General features: G+C 38.4%; 1 protein-coding gene across 14 annotated transcripts in view; it reads left to right on the forward strand.

The window, feature by feature from the left end:
- pitpnm2 (phosphatidylinositol transfer protein membrane associated 2) overlaps positions 1–14,208 on the forward strand; it is a 155,210-nt gene that overhangs the window by 31,953 nt on the left and 109,049 nt on the right. Inside the window, exon 3 of one of the 14 annotated variants that reach the window (XM_031896458.1) lies at positions 3,262–3,429. The gene's annotated coding sequence lies outside the window, so the exon portion shown is untranslated. 14 annotated transcript variants of the gene reach the window in all.

Here is a 14,208-nt window from a genome sequence, read left to right on the forward strand (position 1 = left end):
CAAGGGTATTCCGGATAAGGGGTCATTCCGTAATTTGGATCTCCATACCTTAAGTCTACTAAAAAATCAATAAAACATTAATTACACCCAATAGGATTGTTTTGCATCCAATAAGGATTATTTATATCTTAGTTGGGATCAATTACAAGGTACTGTTTTATTTCTACAGAGAAAAGGAAAATCATTTTTAAAATTCTGAATTATTTGATTAAAATGGAGTCTATGGGAGACAGGCTTTCCGTTATTCGGAGCTTTGTGGATAATGGGTTTCCGGATAAGGGATCCTATACCTGTACCCATAAGTTTGTTGTACCCATCATTTTTAACGTGTTATATTATTATAAACCTATGGACAGTACTGCAACAAAGCCCCCCCCCCCCCCATCCCTATTTTCCTAGATACCAGTGAGTAGGAGTAAACTGAATCTGTCGATTCTGCCAAATACCAAACTATATCTGAAAATTAAAAGATTGCATCAGATTCAGTTGTCCAGAGCTTTAATGCCTCATGACTTTGGGGGCAAATTCAAATCCTGCCAACTACTGTATTTTAGCATAACAAAGGATTAAATCCAGAATTGTATGGCGCATATGTAAAATCTTTGTTAAACTACAGCAGTTACCAGAATGCAGTGGTAATTGTAGTGATCTATTGGCATGGTGCTGAATTTGTTTGCCCATTTAAGTTGTTAGGATAAGTGATGTTAATAAAATTAGCAATTATTACACTAGTATATATTGCCATAGTGAAAAAAAAGGCAGTAGCAGGTACTTTCATATGTACAGCTCCCTACACCTACATCCCTGTGCTTATGAAAATTAGAGTCAACTGCTGAAAAAATCTATGCAAGTGATCCTGGTATCCTCATTTTGGTCAAGTTTTCCATCTAATGAAATTTTTTTTCACTATGTAAACTAGTACAGACCTGCATTATTGTAGTAGATTTGAGGCATCTGAAAAACTCCTTGTCACCAGCATCCAGATAATAGATCCCATACCTGTACAAATAAAGCATGTAAAGCTCATGAACAGTTTAAAATCCCCATTAAAATCACATCTAGGGTGGCACCCACTTGGTGTCCAGGATCTCAAGTTGGACAGTGCTGTTTCACCCCATAAAATGATACAATATGCACGCATGACATGCAGTAATCAAAATGTACCTTGTGACTGTATTAAAATGATGGAAGGAAAAACTCTCTTTGCCAGCCAAAATTTACTTTATCTGTCTGGTGGCCCCTGTCCAGTCCATTTTCAGAGTGTGTAATCTAGATTAGATACTATAGGTATAAGAAACAGATTTTAACAATAGAGACTGCTGTTATTACATTTGTTTATATCATATGTTCACTTTTTCCTGTAGCTTTTTCAGTTTCTTGAGACATAAACAAGTGAATTTCAGTTAAATTACTTAACGGAAGGAAGTGGTAAGGGAGATTCTTGTTCAAAGTAAGAACTCACCCATGTATGTGATGATGAGAGTGATGTAACATCAACAAGATAATACATTGTGATTTGCTACAGTCACTACATGTCTGTCTATTTCAGAAATGCAACCACCATCATTCCTGTAGCCTATGTAATTTCAGAATGATGAAGTTTGGGGTTCAGAAACAATTGGAGAACCATTGTTTTAGGTTATTGTCTCTGATATGCAGGCCCCGGACCGGCAATCTGTGGATTCTGTCAAATGCCAGAGGGGCTGCAGTAAGATGTGCTTGCAATGCTAGACCTATTTTGAATCCCAGTCCAAACCTGCTGATATGATAGCTAGCCTCTGGTTCTGCAACAATTTCATCAAATATCATTTTTTGTTTTAGTAAACATAACCATATGTGAAAGGAAAAGCCACTACTCTCAGAAACATTGTCTATAGCCTTATATATATTTCTATATAACATATCTGTACATTGGGTGCCTGAAATTAAACTTCTAGAGGGCTTGGACATTGATAAATATAATTTTTAATCACTTTGGTAGAATTGTCTTGATTGACCAACTAGATAGAATTGTTTAGAAAAATTGCTTACTGGCAGTTTTCCTGTGGCATTTGCAGTTTAATCTTTGATACGTCTGTCTCATCATTTCATGGTTATATCTGCTGGTGTTTGTGGTGTAAGGTTACCAGATTTTCGAAGTGAAATTCATGGATAGGAAGGAAACTGTGGTGCACAGTCACCGACTGCCATATACCAATATCACAGCCACACATTCTAATCTAATATACAGTATTTCCCTAGAAATGCTCCAAAATAATTTTATACATAATGCCAAACCTAAAACAATAGTGCAAGCAATATTTGAAGAAACTAGGTGAAAGAGCCAATGATCTCAGCTGTTTTAGACAGTGTTTATAATGCAGATCACATACCTGTTAGATGTAGTTGAGTAGGGCAACAAAGTGCAATGGAGGGGGCGCTTCATTCAGCAAGAGAAGTGCTTGCATGGGAAGTTTGGAGGAGGGAAGTGACAGAAGATCACTACTCACAGGGACAGCTGGGACAGTTTTCAGAGGCAGGGGTGCTTGCTGGGGTCAGTTTCCACGGGGACAGGGAATCTGATGTGGGGTCAGTCCCCATGAAACAGGGACTGATGGTAACCTCATTGTGGTGAGCAAACTGCCAGAAACTAATAGTGATCAGTAAATGTAAAGACTGTGGTCCACATGTATGGCATGCTTATTAATATGTGTGCGGCTGGAGTAACTGCATACACTGAGAAAAACACAGGAAATTATTATTATTGCTTATTTGGAAAGAACAATTGCACTCCTGCATTATATGTTTAGCTATTGCTTGGTAAACCCCTGCAAGCATTTTGCCATTTATAAATGATGGAAGAAACAGCGTGAGCTGTAGCATAATTGTTCAAGATAATAAAGAAAGCTTAAAAATGCCCTGCAGAGTTTTGACCCTGTACTCATAGACAGATAAAACATAGTATAAATACTGTATTAATAGCTGTATGTAATGTCCCCTTTGCAGATATCATGGATGTTACTCTGTAAGTGGCAAGGTCTTTATTTGTGCATTCTTATGTATCTGTCTCTTAATGAGTTCCGGGCTTTTAATGTTGAAATTAATATTTTAATACCCCCTTTCTGGGGATCTGAGGTAAGGCAGATTAGAGCTGTGTTCCCATGACACTCCCAACACCAATCAATAAAATCTTTCCATCTCAACTGAAATGAAAGTAGAGAGGAGTCATAATTACTGGAACACAAATCTCAATGCAGCAATTATCTTCATTAATATCCACAGGACCTCTGCTTTGCAAATAACATTAGAAATGCTTTGCCAGCACTGGCTGGGATGAACTCATCGCAAAGTTTCCCATGTTTTGATGGACTGCTAGAGCCTGGGTTTCCCTACCCCATGGTCCCTGTGAGCCCAATAGCTGGAAATTCAATCTGGGATCTTAATTGCTGTGTAAGTAATTTATGTATTCCACATTATTTTTTTTTCCAGTTTGGCATCTTTTAACTAGGAGTATAGTGTCTATATGCAGAACCATATAAGGACAAATTGGGCCAAGCAGGTGAATTAGTAGGACCAACACAATACTTATAGCACTTCTATTGTTAACATAGGTGAACAGTGTACTTCTGCCTTTGCACCTATAAATTGTGAGCATGGGTGCAAAATTTCTCAGCAGGCGCAACAAAGTCTGGGGAAAAACAGTTTTAAGTTGAATTTTCTGTTGTAAGTCCTGATCACAGACAATGGATAGGTCCCATTATCCCTCATAAACTCTTGGATTGTGTAATTTATAGTTCTACAAGTGCGTATAAAATAATTTTGAATACACTCTGCAGTTTAAAGCTGCAATAATACAAATGTGTGAATGAGATTGGAATAGGGATGTCATAACAATATGTCTTCCCGGATAGCACAACTTAATCGCTTGTGATTGAGAAAAATTAAGTCACAGTGACTTCGCAGCAGCATACTACAAGCATTTTTGCTTGTAGTATGCTGCTGTTTATAGGAATATAAAGTTATTAGAAAACTTACTTATAACAGTGTGTACTGGTCTTTTAATGGCTGCAACAAAAACGTTGGTTTGGTTGTCAGTACAGTGGCTGGTGCATATTTGACACTGCATGTGCCATTGTCCTGTATGTGTGGTTGTTAAAAGTTGTGGCTATGTCCATAGAAAGGAGCAAGTGCTATAAAAAATGCATTGATTTTGTTGTGTGTGTCTGTAGGTGTCTGTATTAGATGTGTGTCTTTTTCAGATATCATTTTTATGGTCTAGTCACCCATAGAAACCATTCATCAGGATGCATTTACTGGTTACCTGTTAAAAAATATCTTATTAGTCACCATGGGCTACTGTACCTCTTCAAACTTTGTGCCTTTTTATTGCATTGAGGGGTAATCTACTCCTCTGTTTGGGCATTTGCAAAGGATGGTGGATGGTCTTTTTGCAAAGGATGGTGCTAATATGGAGAGCTTCAGTAGATTAGTATAAAATACATACATATTTATCAACTCTGGTATATTGGAGAATTAATTTCTTACTTTGTATTATATTGGACACTTCTTGTGTGGAAAGACATTATTCACACTTATATCTGCTGCTTGAATGGTCTCAAGATTTAAAAGGTCCAGGCCAGTCAACAAATCATGGACCACCCCTGCTTCAACCAGTTATTTGTGTGTTATGTGGGAAAGGGATCTTCAAACTTTGGTACTCCATCTGTTATATGTGGTACCTAAGTATTATGAACTGGAAGAAATTCACAAAAAGTGGCGTTTGGACACATTTTGAGTTAAATTGCAGTAAAAATGTTAATTTACATCAGAAAATTGTTAAACAACAAATCTAACAATTGTCAGAACGCCATTTTTGTTTTTATTCCACTCTACTTCATAAATGTTTTTTTAACATCAAACATTTCAACCATTAACTCCATCTTTCTGAATCTAAGTTATCATCTCTAGCTAAACTGAGCAATTAGCTCTAAAAAATAATCAACTTCAGATTGGTGTTAAGTTGTACTCTGGAAACTTTATGAAGAAATTAGGTGATCCAGAATCCAGATTCGCTGAAGTGGTGTTCTGGAAAGATGATTGGACTCCAAATTGTGTAAAACAGCAGTGTTCACAAAATGGAGCAAGGCTTTTGTGAATTTCACTTTATTTTTACTGCAATTTAACTTGTGTTTTCATATGCTTTACTGCAGTTTACATTTACTCTAGTTTTGGGCATTGCACATCTAGCTGTATGGCTGGTGAAAGACAGTGTTATTAGTCAAAATGTATAATCCTCTATGGCTGCCCTTACTGAAGCAGCAACAAAACATGAAATGGTGTAGATATTTAATAATAATTACCAGTTGTGTATGACTTTACTTCCAGCCACCTCCAGGCCAAAACTTACCCCAGGTCGGTAAAAAAAAAAAATCGATATTTGTTGTATTGCACATCACACAAATGCAATGTTTCACGTTTCTCTGCTTCATATTTGTATAATTAGCTGCAGTCTGCAGAAATGGTGTGACCCTGCAAATGAGGTGTTTGCTGCTAATTATATTGTTAGTTAGGTTTATACATGTTTTTAAATAAAGTGTTTGGGGATATGGTGCTGGTATATCATGTATATCATATAGTGCTTGTGTGTAGTATTTGTTTGTATAGTAACCAGGGTGTGAATACAATAAGTGCCAAATGGGTTCCTCTCCCAAAAAATTTATAGTCTGTTTGTTTGGGTTTTATGCGCCCAAAATAGCAATGGAGGCTAGATGAAAGCAGAACTGCAGGTTGGTAAATGTAGCCACTAAATAAAGAGAGAGTGACAGAAAAAAACATTAAGTGGTATTTGACTATTAAAGGGAAAATATACACATGAACCTATTTAGTTGGGGTTATGTGAAAAAGGTACATAAACACAATATGAACATCCAAAAATAAGGTTAGCAGATCACTTGAAAAATCAAGGACACATATAATAAATGATGCTGTAGGGCTGCACTGATTGCATTTAAATTGAACTGCACAATCATTATAGCCCTTTTAACTACATTTTCTATATCAGGAATCACTTTGAGATAAAAAGTGTTGGTAAATCACACAAGCATTAAAAAAGTTCTTTGGGGATGGCAAGTAAGGGCTGTGATTGCCTATTGGGTAGCCCCATGTGGACTGCTAGTCTGCAGGAGGCTCTGCTTGGAGTAAAACAGAGACTCTGTGCTGCCAAAACTTGTCTCCAAGCCAGAAATGTAAAAATGGGCACCTACTATTTTTTTTAATTTATTTTTTAAACAGACGTACCTAATTCCACAGATTGAAAGGAAACCATAATAGTCTGTGTCTACTAATAAAGACCAGTTCCTCCCCCTTCCTTAGCCTCACAGTGTTAATGTAACCCCTCTCTCACACTTGCTTTTTTCTATTGTAAAGAGATAGATGATTTCCTTAGTGGGTGGTGCACAGATTATCTAGAAAGCAGAGGGGTTTTAAAGGAAAACTATCCCCCCAGAATGTATACTTTACCAACAGATAGTTTATATTATGGTGAGTGACCTATTAAAGAATCTCGCCAAACTGGAATATATCTATATATATCAGTAAATATTGCCCTTTTACATCTTTTCCTTTGATCCATCGTTTAGTGATGGGCTGAGTGCTCCCTCATAAATCACATGACTTTAACTGTAACAGAAAGAAGCATGGAAGCAAAAGACAGAACTCTGGCTGATGGGGCCTAACATGTATGTGTGCCTTGGCTTGTTTGTGTGCACTGTGAATCCAATGATCCCAGGGGGCAGCCCTTAATTCTTAAAATGGCAATTTTTATAGAGATCTGCATTGTTTGGGGGTATAGTTTTCCTTTAGGTCCCAGAGTTAATCACGTCACAGTGGAACATAGTGAGGGAGGGGTTGAATCACTCTGTAAGCCTCATAGGGGCAGGAGAACTGGTCCCTGTATTCACTATCTATCATGGTTTCCTTTCAATCTGTAGAATAATGTATGTCTGAGTAGGAAAAAAGACCACCTTGTACACTTTACGGTAATTAAGCCAGATCGCTGCATGTAAAGTGTTTTCTCCTTTGTTCTGGATTAACTCTTTTACTGCCAAGCACGTATGGCATACGTGCTGGCAGTAAAAGGGCTTAAACGCCAACGACGTGTCTCATACGTCGTTGGCGTTTAAGCGCTGCCCTCTGCAGCGGCGGCATGTGCCGCCGCTGCAGAGGGCTTCTAACAATGACAGCCCCCCTGGGCAATGTGCCAGGGGGGCTGTCATCAGGGTCCTGCGAGCCGATCGCTCGCAGGACCCTCCAGGAAGCAGCAGATGCGATCGCATCGCATCTGCTGCTTCCTGCTTCCTCCCTCTCCCCCAGTGCCGGCCCAAATGAGCAAGGAGCGATCGGGTCTTCAGGAACAGGTAAGGACTTTTTTTTTTATTGCATTTACACACTTTTACACACTTATACACACATTTACATACATTTATACACACTTACATACATTTACACACACTTACAGCACACATTTTAGCATTTTTTTATTTTTTTATTTTTTTATTTTTTTTTTTCATTTTTCACACTTTTATACACTTATTTACACTCATATACACACTTACACACTATCACACAACTTTTACACATGTACACACATGTATACACAAACACTTTGGCTTTTTTTTGTTTTGCTTTTTTTTTTTTTTTTTTTTTTCATATTACCACTTTGTTTTTATTTTCTTTTACCTAAAAACTGTTTATTTTGACAGCGTAACTATTGGATCAGATATTCTGGCCACTAATTACACTGTCATGTAACTTATTTTGTTGTTTCACTGATTTGCACAATTTTTGTGGTTTTATCACATTTTATCCCTATATAAGTGTTCCTGATCTGTTTTTAGCGTAGCTTTGCCAGGTGTAACTTTGGTGTACAAAAATAACTTTGCCTATTTTGAATTCATCAGAATGTGTACTTTCCAAAAATATATGGTTTTCTGGGGGTCACTGTATAGTTAGGGGGGGTTACTGCACATAATACACTGACAGGGGGCTCTGTGTGCAAAAGCTGAGCTGGCAGGCGAGAAATCCTTATGCGCTATTTTCATTTTGGGTTCAGTACATACCGCAGACTTTGGTATATCTATGCATATTGGGCATCAAACTGTTCAGTAGGCCTCTGGTGTTCCTATTTGGGGTGACTTGCCTTTGTACGCAAGAAATTGTGTGAGATAAATGCGGCAAATTGCAACATTTTTAGGCGATTTTCTGAAATGTCATAAAAACCGATAACTTTAGGAAAGCTTTGCGGCTTGGTACTTTGGTGTAGAAAGGACTCTTTACCCTTGTTGGATTTGTCAGAATGTGTACTTTCCAAAAATATATGGTTTTGTGGGGGTCTCTGTATAGTTAGGGGAAGTTTTGGCACATAATACACTGACAGGGGGCTCTGTGTGCAAAAGCTGAGCTGGCAGGCGAGAAATCCTTATGCGCTATTTTCATTTAGGGTTCAGTACATACTGCAGACTTTGGTATATCTATGCATATTGGGCATCAAACTGTTCAGTAGGCCTCTGGTGTTCCTATTTGGGGTGACTTGCCTTTGTACGCAAGAAATCGTGTGAGATAAATGCGACAAATTGCAACATTTTTAGGCGATTTTCTGAAATGTCATAAAAACCAATAACTTTAGGAAAGCTCTGCAGATTGGTACTTTGGTGTAGAAAGGACTCTTTACCCTTGTTGGATTTGTCAGAATGTGTACTTTCCAAAAATATATGGTTTTGTGGGGGATCTGTATAGTTAGGGGAAGTTTTGGCACATAATACACTGACAGGGGGCTCTGTGTGCAAAAGCTGAGCTGGCAGGCGAGAAATCCTTATGCGCTATTTTCATTTAGGGTTCAGTACATACCGCAGACTTTGGTATATCTATGCATATTGGGCATCAAACTGTTCAGTAGGCCTCTGGTGTTCCTATTTGGGGTGACTTGCCTTTGTACGCAAGAAATTGTGTGAGATAAATGCGGCAAATTGCAACATTTTTATGCGATTTTCGAAAATGTCATATAAATCTGCAAACTTAGGAAAGCTTTACAGCTTGGTACTTTGTAGCAATAAGAAATATTTACCCATTATAGATTCGGGGGGATGTGTATTTTCCAAAAATATATGGCTTTCTGGGGTGAATGTACTTTTTTTGTAGCATTATCCCACATAAAGGATGTAAATGTGTTGATTTTGCAGGAGCTGAAATGATAGATCATATGGGGGTATGTTCCCATTGGGGCCCCTACATGCCACATACTTAGGTAAACCTATACATATTGGGCATCAAACTGTTCAGTGGACCCCTGGCGTTCAAATTTAGGGTGTTTTATCTTGGTACCTAACACTATGTGGGAGATAAGATGCTGCAAAGTGGAAGCTTTGAGGGGATTTTTGGAAATGTCATCAAAATTGCTAACTTTAGAAAAGCTGTGCGGCTTGGTACTTTGGAGTAGAAAGACATGGGTACCCATTTTAGATTCGGGGGAATGTGTACTTTCCAAAAATATATGACTTTCTGGGGTGAGCGTACTTTTTTGTAGCTTTATCCCACATATAATGATGTAAATGTGTTGATTTTGCATGAGCTGAAATGACAGAAATGACAGTATATATGGGGGTATGTTCACATTGGGGCCCCTACATGCCACATACTTAGGTAAACCTATACATATTGGGCATCAAACTGTTCAGTGGACCCCTGGCGTTCAAATTCAGGGTGTTTTATCTTGGTACCTAATGCTATGTGGGAGATAAGATGCTTCAAAATGGAAGCTTTGAGGGGATTTTTGGAAATGTCATCAAAATTGCTAACTTTAGAAAAGCTGTGCGGCTTGGTACTTTGGAGTAGAAAGACATGGGTACCCATTTTAGATTCGGGGGAATGTGTACTTTCCAAAAATATATGGCTTTCTGGGGTGAGCATACTTTTTTGTAGCTTTATCTCACATATAATGATGTAAATGTGTTGATTTTGCAGGAGCTGAAATGACAGAAAGGACAGTATATATGGGGGTATGTTCACATTCGGGCCCCTACATGCCACATACTTGGGTAAACCTATACATATTGGGCATCAAACTGTTCAGTGGACCCCTGGTGTTCAAATTCAGGGTGTTTTATCTTGGTACCTAATGCTATGTGGGAGATAAGATGCTGCAAAGTGGAAGCTTTGAGGGGATTTTTGGAAATGTCATCAAAATTGCTAACTTTAGAAAAGCTGTGCGGCTTGGTACTTTGGAGTAGAAAGACATGGGTACCCATTTTAGATTCGGGGGAATGTGTACTTTCCAAAAATATATGACTTTCTGGGGTGAGCGTACTTTTTTGTAGCTTTATCCCACATATAATGATGTAAATGTGTTGATTTTGCAGGAGCTGAAATGACAGAAATGACAGTATATATGGGGGTATGTTCACATTGGGGCTACCTACATGCCACATACTTAGGTAAACCTATACATATTGGGCATCAAACTGTTCAGTGGACCCCTGGCGTTCAAATTCAGGGTGTTTTATCTTGGTACCTAATGCTATGTGGGAGATAAGATGCTTCAAAATGGAAGCTTTGAGGGGATTTTTGGAAATGTCATCAAAATTGCTAACTTTAGAAAAGCTGTGCGGCTTGGTACTTTGGAGTAGAAAGACATGGGTACCCATTTTAGATTCGGGGGAATGTGTACTTTCCAAAAATATATGGCTTTCTGGGGTGAGCGTACTTTTTTGTAGCTTTATCTCACATATAATGATGTAAATGTGTTGATTTTGCAGGAGCTGAAATGACAGAAATGACAGTATATATGGGGGTATGTTCACATTCGGGCCCCTACATGCCACATACTTGGGTAAACCTATACATATTGGGCATCAAACTGTTCAGTGGACCCCTGGTGTTCAAATTCAGGGTGTTTTATCTTGGTACCTAATGCTATGTGGGAGATAAGATGCTTCAAAGTGGAAGCTTTGAGGGGATTTTTGGAAATGTCATCAAAATTGCTAACTTTAGAAAAGCTGTGCGGCTTGGTACTTTGGAGTAGAAAGACACGGGTACCCATTTTAGATTCGGGGGAATGTGTACTTTCCAAAAATATATGACTTTCTGGGGTGAGCGTACTTTTTTGTAGCTTTATCCCACATATAATAATGTAAATGTGTTGATTTTGCAGGAGCTGAAATGACAGAAATGACAGTTCATATGGGGGTATGTTCACATTGGGGCCCCTATATGCCACATACTTAGGTAAACCTATACATATTGGGCATCAAACTGTTCAGTGGACCCCTGGCGTTCAAATTCAGGGTGTTTTATCTTGGTACCTAATGCTATGTGGGAGATAAGATGCTTCAAAGTGGAAGCTTTGAGGGGATTTTTGGAAATGTCATCAAAATTGCTAACTTTAGAAAAGCTGTGCGGCTTGGTACTTTGGAGTAGAAAGACATGGGTACCCATTTTAGATTCGGGGGAATGTGTACTTTCCAAAAATATATGACTTTCTGGGGTGAGCGTACTTTTTACTAGCTTCATCCCACATATAATGATGTAAATGTGTTGATTTTGCAGAAGCTGAAATGACAGAAATGACAGTTCATATGGGGTATGTTCACATTGGGGCCCCTACATGCCACATACTTAGGTGGGAGATAAGATGCTGCAAAGTGGAAGCTTTGAGGGGATTTTTGGAAATGTCATCAAAATTGCTAACTTTAGAAAAGCTGTGCGGCTTGGTACTTTGGAGTAGAAAGACATGGGTACCCATTTTAGATTCGGGGGAATGTGTACTTTCCAAAAATATATGACTTTCTGGGGTGAGCGTACTTTTTTGTAGCTTTATCCCACATATAATGATGTAAATGTGTTGATTTTGCAGGAGCTGAAATGACAGAAATGACAGTATATATGGGGGTATGTTCACATTGGGGCTACCTACATGCCACATACTTAGGTAAACCTATACATATTGGGCATCAAACTGTTCAGTGGACCCCTGGCGTTCAAATTCAGGGTGTTTTATCTTGGTACCTAATGCTATGTGGGAGATAAGATGCTTCAAAATGGAAGCTTTGAGGGGATTTTTGGAAATGTCATCAAAATTGCTAACTTTAGAAAAGCTGTGCGGCTTGGTACTTTGGAGTAGAAAGACATGGGTACCCATTTTAGATTCGGGGGAATGTGTACTTTCCAAAAATATATGGCTTTCTGGGGTGAGCGTACTTTTTTGTAGCTTTATCTCACATATAATGATGTAAATGTGTTGATTTTGCAGGAGCTGAAATGACAGAAATGACAGTATATATGGGGGTATGTTCACATTCGGGCCCCTACATGCCACATACTTGGGTAAACCTATACATATTGGGCATCAAACTGTTCAGTGGACCCCTGGTGTTCAAATTCAGGGTGTTTTATCTTGGTACCTAATGCTATGTGGGAGATAAGATGCTTCAAAGTGGAAGCTTTGAGGGGATTTTTGGAAATGTCATCAAAATTGCTAACTTTAGAAAAGCTGTGCGGCTTGGTACTTTGGAGTAGAAAGACACGGGTACCCATTTTAGATTCGGGGGAATGTGTACTTTCCAAAAATATATGACTTTCTGGGGTGAGCGTACTTTTTTGTAGCTTTATCCCACATATAATAATGTAAATGTGTTGATTTTGCAGGAGCTGAAATGACAGAAATGACAGTTCATATGGGGGTATGTTCACATTGGGGCCCCTATATGCCACATACTTAGGTAAACCTATACATATTGGGCATCAAACTGTTCAGTGGACCCCTGGCGTTCAAATTCAGGGTGTTTTATCTTGGTACCTAATGCTATGTGGGAGATAAGATGCTTCAAAGTGGAAGCTTTGAGGGGATTTTTGGAAATGTCATCAAAATTGCTAACTTTAGAAAAGCTGTGCGGCTTGGTACTTTGGAGTAGAAAGACATGGGTACCCATTTTAGATTCGGGGGAATGTGTACTTTCCAAAAATATATGACTTTCTGGGGTGAGCGTACTTTTTACTAGCTTCATCCCACATATAATGATGTAAATGTGTTGATTTTGCAGAAGCTGAAATGACAGAAATGACAGTTCATATGGGGTATGTTCACATTGGGGCCCCTACATGCCACATACTTAGGTAAACCTATACATATTGGGCATCAAACTGTTCAGTGGACCCCAGGCATTCATATTTAGGGTGTTTTATTTGGTTACTTTATGACCTGTAGGAGATAAGATACTATAGACTAGAAGCTTTGAAGCGATTTTTAAAAAAAATCACAAATTTTGATAAAAACCAATAACTTTAGGAAAGCATTGCGACTTGATAGTTTGGAGTAGACAGACAGTTGTGCCTATTCTGTATTCCCCAGAATCTGTTCTTTCCAAAAATGTACAATTTTCTGGGATAAACCTTCTGTTAGTGGAATTTTGGCCTTGAAATCCAAAGTATGCAGTTTTTTTGGAGCAGTGCTTTGGGAATTTGGTAGTGTACTGCTGGGAGTTTTTGACCTATACAAGTGAGAAATCTCCATAAAACTATATAAATTTGGTATTGGCACGTTCAGGAGACATGGGACTTTCCAAATCAGTTGTATATTCGTGCATAAAATAATTTTTGTTTCTAGTATGTGTGATTATATTATGGAAAATTTGATTTTTTTTGCATTTTTAGACATTTAGAAGCCTATATCTTGTTACAGAATTGGAATTACACAAAAATTCTACCATATTTTGAAAGCTTAGGTTGTTCTGAAAAAAACGATATATTGTTTTCCTTGGTAAACTAAAAGTCCCCCCGAGGAAAGGCCCCTAAAGTGAAACAGTGCAAAATGTTCAAAAACTGTCTGGCAATACAAGTTCCGCTTTGACCAAAATGGCTGGCAGTAAAAGGGTTAAAAGGTATTTTTAGATGCTGTGTTGCACATGAGCAACAAAGTCCTATGCGTAGCATTGCCCTAATGGTGAACTACCCCTTTAGGGCTTTGGCACACTTGTCGCGGGTGACTAATCTCCCCAAAATGCCATCCCACCGCCAATTTACATTCTCGCCAGTGGGATGGAATTTCGGGGAGATTAATCTTCCCGTGTGCCACAGCCCTTAAAGGAACAGTAACACCAAAAAATGAAAGTGTATAAAAGTAATTAAAATACAATGTATTGTTGCTCTGGTAAAAGTTGTGTGTTGACTTCAGAAAGTCTA

Source organism: Xenopus tropicalis, chromosome 1, assembly GCF_000004195.4.
Source record: "Xenopus tropicalis strain Nigerian chromosome 1, UCB_Xtro_10.0, whole genome shotgun sequence".
Classification (NCBI taxonomy): Eukaryota; Metazoa; Chordata; class Amphibia; order Anura; family Pipidae; genus Xenopus; species Xenopus tropicalis.